The sequence below is a fragment of the Esox lucius genome, chromosome 11, assembly GCF_011004845.1.
Source record: "Esox lucius isolate fEsoLuc1 chromosome 11, fEsoLuc1.pri, whole genome shotgun sequence".
NCBI classification, from domain to species: Eukaryota; Metazoa; Chordata; class Actinopteri; order Esociformes; family Esocidae; genus Esox; species Esox lucius.
In genome coordinates, this window is record NC_047579.1 from 40,407,643 (window position 1) to 40,417,574 (window position 9,932).

The window sequence follows — 9,932 nt, forward strand, 5'->3', positions numbered from 1 at the left end:
TATACTACAACAATTGTAATTTAAACATTTGGTTGTGCATCGGTCACCTGACAACCATATCAACAAACTATTTTGGGATTGGTAGAATGTTAGCTAGCTATCTAAATGTTTAATACAAACAGGACATGCAAAGAAACAGGCCCATAGACCTGACCTCCAGTGGGGTTCTACAAGCGGTGGGGGACAGGGGGTCAAGACCCCCCCAATATTACAAACAGTAACCCCCCCCCCCCGTAAAAGAATGAAAATCCTGTGACCCATTGACCTATGACCCCCCCCCCCCCCCCCCCAATATATAATACAAACCTATGCCGTTAGGCTCTTCTGATTTTGTAAATCCTTTGCAAACATAGACATCTCCATTACATTGGTCATATCACTGTGTGTAACCTTTCAGGAAGTTAGCTGTAAAATTGCCTTAAATGGGAGTAGAAAAACACGAGTATTTTATTATTATAGCAATTAGTTTTTCTCTCCTTTCTCCACAGCATCATACTGCCTCACAGTATAGCTGCGCCATTGTGACACGGGTTCTTTAAGCGATTGCCACAGCAACATCAAAGATTGGTGGAGCTATTTTTGGTCCTACAGTTTCATACTGTTTAATATGAGGAAAGACTGCCCTCCTTTTTTAATTTCATAGTAATCCATTTACGTCACTTCTACGACTTAGGCAAGGGGTTCATTTCTTACCCGATGAGGTCCAGAGCCTGCTGGTTTTCTGTTCTACCTTATTTTAAATTGCACCCACCTGGTGTCCCAGGTCTAAATATGCCCCTGATTAGAGGTTTGCAATGGAGAAACAAAATGATTGGAACTGGCCTTAAAATCCAGAGTGGCATAGGCTATAAAATCAAATCATCTCATACAATTATTCAGCATAAATAGAATAACTTCCAGCTGTCTTTTAAAATACCCACAGGCCCTTTTCACAGTAACCTGCTGAGTCATCAAGCTCCACTGCTCTGGCCTGGTTAACTTTAATTGCTTCTTAAACTCAGTGAAAGTGTGACACAACTCCAATCCAGGCCCTATGGGCCACCACTGACAGAGGCACATATCTGTGGAATATAAGAAAAGACCTAAGTACAGAGGTATCTGTTAATAATGTGAGAGAATGACCAATGGATAAAAGGGTAAAACAGAGTTTTGGTAGGTACATACCTGAAACATAGGGAGGGACAGAGGTCCGGGGCTATTCATAAAAGATCCGGGGCTATAGCCCCGGACGCCCAGGGCTAACGATGCCACTAGGGATGGACATTGCTCAATGTGTCCAACAGAAAATCGGTTTAATTAGTTAATCTTTTAAATTAATACAACCGGTTGGGGAACCAGCATTTAAATGAATACAACCTGTTGGTCACCAGATTCACCAGAAAGACAGCCAACCCAATTAGACCACACTGATGAGTTTAACCAAGTCCTTCTGGCTAGCTAGCTAACGTTAGCTGACAAACCAACATTCAGCAAGACAGCGCCGCCTAGTGCAAAGAAATGTCATGGCTATCTACACAACAAGGCCACACTATAAATGCTGAGCACGTCTCTGCACACCCGCACATGACATTAACAATGCAGACCCGCAGAACCATAAACCAAGCTTTAGCGAGATACAATGCTACGCAAGGTGGATTCTGCAAAATTCTCTTAATTTATGGTTTCTCAGGAGACTAAATTAATATTAGAAGCTAGTATGAAATGATAAGAAGTGCAGTCAAGCAAGTAATATTGTCCTATAACGAGCAATACTGTCCTTAATCTTGCTACCTAACTTAATTAGAGGCTGTCATTTTAGCTGGCCACTGACTGACTGAACTGTCGGCATGGTGATGGGGGTGCGGTCAATGATCACGTGATGTATCACCAAACTAGGTTGGGGGAATAGGAATTCAGATTGTGCATAGTCACAGTGGGCCGAGTTGTGCTGTACATATTTTATTTGGCAAATGATGGGCCTGAATCAAAACAACAATATGGAAAAACATGGAATGTACATATGACAGGCAAAATGCCAATTTGGTTGTTTCTTCTCATTTAAGGGCAGGTGCTGGAACCTGTTGGCCAAGATTGCGCCGTTGAGGATGGCTGCTGTTTTTCGTGCTTCCAACCAACTTTGCGGATTTATTGTTTTATTGTTGTTACTATTGTGGTGTAATTTTGCTATATTCGCAACCGCGTTTTTAACCTATCCCAAGGATTTAATTGCCCTAACTTGTTATTGCAAATGACAAATAAATCTTTTTAACTTTGAACTTTTTTACTGCTGCACACTAAGCAGACTGGTCGAAGCCTCAAGATGATGCACTTCAATCAATCCATCAACCAAATGTATTTTATAAATATATATCAGCAGTTGTCACAAAGTGCTTTTACAGATGTCCAACCTGAAACTACTAAGTGCAAGCAGCAAGAGGTAATGGACAGTGGCTAGGAAAAACTCCATAGTAAGATCAAAACTCTGAAGGGCGAACAGTCCACTTCTGGTTGTGCCGGGGTGAAGATTATAAGAGCACATGCCCTTTACGGTCACGTCAATGTTTTAGAAGACATGCATGATTAGAAGACATGCATGTCAATAAATGCATGTGGGCTGTGTCCTTAAACAGAATCCAAGTCAGCTGCATTATCAGTTAGACAAGGACAGTAATACTACATGATGCCAAAGTAATCACACTGACTTCTCTTCATGTTACACTTTCAGACATGAAAGGCTCTTTGATAAGGAACTCACATGCAGATCAAGACAATACCTGAGAATTCCAGCTGCCACTCTGCTGACCATCCACCCCACCCACTCAGTTGTCCCTGTCCTTGTCCATCTGGTCATGCTTCAAATCTGAATTATGATTTATAGTCTCTGGACACAGCCCACATGCATTTATTCATTATCACAACTTGTAGTCTTAAAATGTTCACCTGGCACAGCCAGAAGAGGACTGATCACCCCTCCGAGCCTGGTTCCTCTCAAGGTTTCTTCCTAAATTTCAGCTCCTTTTAGGGAGTTCTTCCTAGCCGCTGTGCTTCAACACTGTTGTTGCTTGCTCCTTGGGGTTTTCAGGCTAGGTGTTTTGTAAAAGCACTGCTGATTTAAAAAGGGCTTTATAAATAAAGCTGATTGATTGACTTGCTTCGATGGCATATTTAACGTGATTTCCATTGAGTGCACTTGGGTAATATATTAAGTACAGGAATCACTTTAAAGAGGATTTTTCATTTGCCGTTTGTGTATAAACTATATTTTAGAGATTTCAATATGAGAGCATGCATATGCCCAGGGAGCATTAGTGGAAAAATATTAGAATTGCAAATGTAGAGGAATGTACACAATGCTTTCACACTGAGCACAATATTGTGACAAAATAGACACTACACATAAAGATCTAAAGACATTTCTGGTTAGGGTTGATGGATATTATTGCTTACTGACATTTTAAGATGAAATGCATTGCCATGATACATTAAGGTTAATCACCATCAAGGATTTACACTCCCCAATTACTATAGTGAAAAGTATGTAGATCGCAATAAGAAAAAAAAACAAAGTGTCAAATGTTGAAATGCATTATATCAGTGTGACAGGCGAAACTTGTTGAATGCTTTGTAACTGGTTTGTTGCTTCATCACTGTCATCTCTGGAAGCGTGATTGCTAATGAGAATGTTTGCTCTGCATTGTTTCTCAGCTGTGAGTTCAGACAGAGGTTGTAAATGGGTGTGTTGCTTTAAATGTGACCTTTGAAACACACATATCCTACTTTGATTAACATTATTATGGCTTTAAAAACTGTGGGACCAAACCCAGGATGTTGAAATAGTTTCACCCTTTAGCAAGTGAAAATTATTGTATTTTTACTTGGGATATCAATTTAAGTCATAAGTCATGTTGAAATGTAAACAATCGTAGTGTACTTTAATGTGGACATGCCATGAATTGTGCTAAGCCTTTTAAAGATTAAAGCTTCAAGAGAAATATATTTCCTTTTACTCATTTCCGGAGAGCAATAAACTAACCCTAACCCTTTCTTGTTTAGTATAAAATATAAATTCTGCTGGGCTATAGACTTGAAATTCTGACATAGAAATTTCCAACACCAATGTGCAAGGGCCAACCTGCTACGGCATTATCATTATCTGCACATTTAACAACTGAAATACATTAACAAATGAAATAATAATTTCACTGTTTTGTTTTTCACCCCTTATTTCCCTGAATACTTTGGTGTAGTCCAATTTGTGATTATGGCCTTAATTTGTAGAAGCAACCCACAGCATGCTGGGGAGAGTTGAACATCAGGACACTAGAACATTCCACCAGGCTGTTCTGTTTCTCATCACACAACTTGTGTAAGAGTTCACAGTGTTTTCCGTGAGCTCAGTCCACAGCTGGCCTGATATGTCGCCGATGGGGCTATCCAACCGGTACCACACGTTTAGCTCAAATGGTTAGAATGTTGTCAAGGAGAGAGGTCACATGAACTTTGAAGAAAAGTATCGCTCATTCGTGCCCCAACTGGGGCAAGTGGCCAGTCAGTTGATGAAGCTACACTTCCTCAACCAGTGAGTATGTTAAAACGAAAATGCTTAGAGAACACAAATCATCACCTTTGAGTTTGCAAGTAGCCGACCCGCCGCAAGGAGTCACTGTAGCGCAGCAGGGCGAGGCAGGTGTCCTGGGAGTAGTCGGTATCATTCAATAAATTCTAATTCAGAATCTTCACATGGATTTTATGAAACAATATACGATTGTTTGGAATTTGGGTGGAGTTCACTTGCATACAGTACATACATAAGGATGGTAAAGGGATTAGTCTGAAGACCAATGTCTCAGTTGTCAGGTTGTCATAACTACCATTGTTTACCATTGTTGGTTTAGATAGAGATTATGTTTAAATGTCACCGGTTTGTCAACGGTCATCATCCATAACTTTTTTGCTTGGTGACTTTCAATGAAAATGTTCTGTCAACTGTCAAGATCAGTTTATGTTGCTTCGGTTGAAATCTTAACAATCGTGTTATGAATGCTTGGCATGTCCTTTAAACATGTGTAATAACTGTATTTAATACAAGCATTTTCTGGGTCTTCCCTTTTCCTCAGAGCATAAGAGGAGCTGAATCCTATTGTTTGACACTCACTTCTCTCCAGCTAGAGCAAAAAGATCTCAGCAGACTCTATCAATATGTCCTTCTCCAGCAGCAGCTTCAGATGGTCGTCAGGTGGATCCATGAGGGCCGGCAGCATGTACGGGGGGGCGGGTGGTGACGGGGTGCGCATCTCCAGTTCCAGCGCCTCCAGGTTGTTCTCTGCTGCTGGTACATGCATAGGCGAAGGCTCTGATATGTCTGGCGGAGGTGTTGACAGCCCTGTCGTCGGCAACGAGAAGTTCTGCATGCAGAACCTGAACAACCGTCTGGCCACCTACCTGGTCAAGGTCCATGCTCTGGAGAAGGCCAACGCTGATCTGGAGCTAAAGATCCACCAGTTCCTTGAAGCCAAGACCTCCCCCACAGCTCGTGACTACAACTCATCCCTAGTCACCATTGGGGACCTCCAATTCAAGGTATGCTACTGTATTCCGGCACTGTCAAGCTTTTACTTCATGCAATATGTTGAGAGTCTTGCGCAACATTGTGCCTACCTTAAAATGTTTTTCTTCTCAGATGTAGGATGCCATCCGTACCAATGGTGCAGTGCGTCTCAGCGTTGACAACGCCACGTTTGCTGCGGAAGACTTCAGAATGAAGTAAGCTGCACCAAATACATTGTTCACTTATGACAAATGTCATAACTCAGTGCTAAAACCGTGATGACTGACTGATGCAGCTCCTGTGCGTGGACAAAACAGAGTTGCATACACACTGGTCCAGAGTAAATAACATCCTGCTTAACGATGTAGGTATGTCACTGAGCTCTCCATTCGTCAGTCAGTGGAAGAAGACATTGCCGGGCTGAGGAGAGCTCTGGAAGAGCTCAATATGACCAAGAAGGACCTGGGGATGCTGACTGAGGGGCTGGGAGAGGAGTTGGTCTTCCTCAAGAAGAAACATGAAGTGGTGAGTTTCAACTATTCCAATGTCTAAGTCATATACTAGCTACCGAAAAGGTCTACTTGTATAAGATCAATATTTCAGTGATATATATGTATCATCTATCAATTAACAGGTCTTTTTTTTGTTCTTCTTTTGCATTTTTTCAGGGAATTAGATTTGTATTTTCGTGGACCAGAATTAAAAACTTTGCGATATCCATGTAACAATAAACAAATACCTAAGAATAAAATAAACCGATCAATCATCAACATGTAAAAACAGCATTGGTCTTAAATTTCAAATGACATTCTAAACCAAGATGATCACCCAGAGACCTGCTCTGTTGTGCATCTCCAGGAGCTGCTGGCCATGTGTTCCAAGATGAGTGGACAGGTCAAAGTGGAGGTTGACGCTGCGCCACAGGCAGACCTCAGCAAAGTCATGGCCGAGATCCGCGAACACTATGAGGCCGTTGCCGCCATGCACAACAGGGACCTGGAAGACTGGTTCCACGCCAAGGTTCTTACTGTAGCCATTCTGGGTTTATGAGCTCAGATACTGACTCTGCTTCTGAGACATTAGTATGCAGGGAGTCAGGCCAATTTCATCACAATCACAGTAAACAGTATTGAACTATGTTGTGTTAATCACTTTACAGTATATGTTTAATTGTATTTTGCATTATCATTTGCAGAGAGAAGCTCTGAACAATGAAGTTGTGTCCCAAACTACAGTACTGCAGACATCTCAGCCTGAGATATCTGAGGTGAAACGCGCCAGGCGGTCTCTGGAGATTGAGCTGCAGTCCACGTTGAGCATGGTAAAGATAAGAAATATAAAGCCAAGATGAAATGCATTACATTTAGTACAACAGGAATCACTTTAAACTGGCATCGGCTTTTGGATAACTTTAAAACAGAATTTATTCAATCTATTGTGGGCTACCTTACCCATTTTTGATTTCCATGTCAACAGAAATCCTCCTTGGAAAATACCCTAGCTGAAACAAAGAACCGTTACTCGATGCAGCTGTTGGGCTACCAGAGGCAGGTGACCAGCTTGGAGGAGCAGTTGCAACAACTCAGGGCTGACCTCGAGCGCCAGGGCCAGGAATACCGGATGCTGCTGGACATCAAGACCAGGTTGGAGATGGAGATTTCAGAGTACAGGAGGCTTCTGGACGGAGAGGCTAGCCGGTTGAGTAAAACAAGCCAATTCTATTCTATTCTAATTTGATGAAGCTACTGATGGTGTGGTTGCTGACAGGTAGTTGTTAAAGGAAATGGTCTTACTGTGATCGTGACAGATTTTTGTCCCACCTAGCCATCTTAACCAGGGTTTCTGAAACATCTCCTCCAATTTTTTTCTTTAGCCTCATGGCAAAATAGGTAATATAGCAGGGTTACCATCAATAGTCACTGAGCAGCTCGTAACCTCTCAGAAACGTAGCCGGCGGTTTTCTTGGAGAGGGTCCACGGCCAATGGCTCATCACACGCGTTATCTTCGACTCTGAAAAGGTTGAAACCCCTACAGGATGAAGGAAGCGGTCATTTGTGTCTTCTGTTTGGTCCACAGTGCCTCGTCGTCGTCCTCTGCCACCGCCACCAAGGTCATTACAGTGGTGGAACATGTGGTGGATGGGAAAGGGCTCTCCTCAACCCAGTCCTCAGCTTCTTCATTCACCCGCCACTGACGGCGTCCAGGTGGGCACTGGGGAAAACACAGCTGATTTATCAACCCTCTAAACACTCAGTGCATAACTGGAAGGGAACATGAATAAAATGACTCTTAAATCTTTTGTTGGTTTGAATACTTTGATTGTGATGTGTCCATGTTATGAAGAGCTATTCCCGGAAAGTATGTTAGCCTGGTTACAAGGCATGGTGTGTCACATATTTTAAGAAATTCAAATAAACCTTGTCATGTTCCCGTATGATAGTGAGGATTAGTGAAGATAAATAAGTAGAATTTAACTTTAAGTTAAAGATTGAAAAAAAAATGTTTTATCAGGAGTCAGATACAGACACACACACCCACACACAATCACAACTATGCGCGGTATGTCCGATAGGAACCCTTGTAAAAGAGGTGAAGAAAAATATCAACGGGTTCATTTCAATATTTTGTGTAAGGCTTATGTCACCGTGTCGGATTAGAAAGGTGCATGGTATGATTACTTTTAATAGCGAGTCTGTTGGAAAGTAACTGACTAATGTCGAGAATTTAAATTGTAAGTTAACAGCTGAAAATGGTTCGATGATGTGCAAGCTTTCAATTGAGCAGATTGCCTTTTGGAAGGGTTCATATTTCCGTTTTAGTTTACGTGAGCATATAGTCGTATAATAGTGATTGATACAAATCATGCCAATGAGGACGAGGGAATATCAGTACGATGGAGTAGCACTCCCTCTATTGGGTCAGTTCAGTAGGACAGTTCAGACAATATATCGTCCCTTGTTAAAGTTTTTCACTTGCAAAAAGATACAGTAATTTCATTTAAGCTTGCTAACGATCCATGTGAATCACAGGACAGGTTTCTTTCGTTTCTTGATAATACAGTCTAACCTCCAGGAAATCAAACTGCTGAGCAGCAAACCCTACCTGTCCCCCTGCTAAGACCTGCAATTTACAAACTGTTCAACACAAACACACAAAAAGTAGCATGTGTTTTTATAGATATTAAGAATGTATTCATTTATTGCATAATAATGGAGTCATTACACACTTCTTGCGTACACTAGTTACAAGACGAATTAGCTTTTTCAGTTGCAATTACCAAAACCGAACATCCCTATCACAAAACTGTTCGAGCCATACCTCCATATTTTCATTTGACCTTTTTTTAAACAGCGCTGTTGGTGGTTCACTTAACTTTTTTAAACATTCCCTTTCACTTGCAAATATTTAATAAACCAAACAAAAACAAACTCACGTTGAAGGTGACCAAAAGTAGCCAGCCCGAGGAAATCTCGGGACTGACCTGGATTAACAGGACCTGTAATAAACCGATGCTGCATGACCAGATTGGAGATGGAGTTCAGAACGCTTCTGTACGTAGAGACTACCATGAGTTGGGGGAAAAACGCATTAATTAAATAAAATAACGTAAAAATGTAGAACCTCTCGTTTATCAGCTATGACATGTCCATCATAACGGAAATAGCGGCCGGAGGGCCAAGTCGAAAGAAGGAAATGCACTCTAAAAAGTCAAATGGATATTAAGGTTTTCTGCCCTGTAGTAGGCTATTTCACTGAACTTTATTTAGCGCTTCCGTGTTGTTTTTCAGTAGCAGTGTAATGGGGTAGTCCTCCATCTCAACCTAGCATAAATCACAGGTGGAGAATGGAGGTACAGTACTAGCCCGGACCTGAGATAGGAAGTGTTTGAATATATATGAGGGATATTTTTGTAGTTTTAATTTAGCAGACGATATCCAGAGCGATTCACAACATGGATTTTCATACTTGTATTCCTCAACCATAACATGACTATGGTGGATGGAGGTGAATAATGTATATTTAATCCTTCCAACGTGAACGCGTTATGATACAACATTATAATTCACGTTGGATCTTGACAAAGAGCTGATTTGAAAATATTCGTGGAGAAAAATCTCTAATTCCTCCGCCTGTGTAAACATTGCCACTGAGTCATGCACACAACTGTCAACCCAGCTACGTCAACAAATCAGGCCAAGCTTTATGCACACAATGTTCATTTTCAGTATAAACCCACCACATCTTAAACATCAGTGTCCAGCAATTCAATAAGTGTACATCTAAACATAAATGCCTTATAACTTAAATAAACAGGTGCAAATTATCTAGAAGAAAAAAATCAAACTGCCTCTCACTCATAAGACCATATCTGAGGATCACACAAAAGCAAGGAGAGATTTGGTG

General features: G+C 41.3%; 1 pseudogene; it reads left to right on the plus strand.

Annotated features, from left to right (window-relative positions):
• The first annotated feature begins 5,175 nt into the window (after positions 1–5,175).
• LOC105013299 lies at positions 5,176–7,280 on the plus strand (annotated as a pseudogene).
• Positions 7,281–9,932: the final 2,652 nt, after the last annotated feature.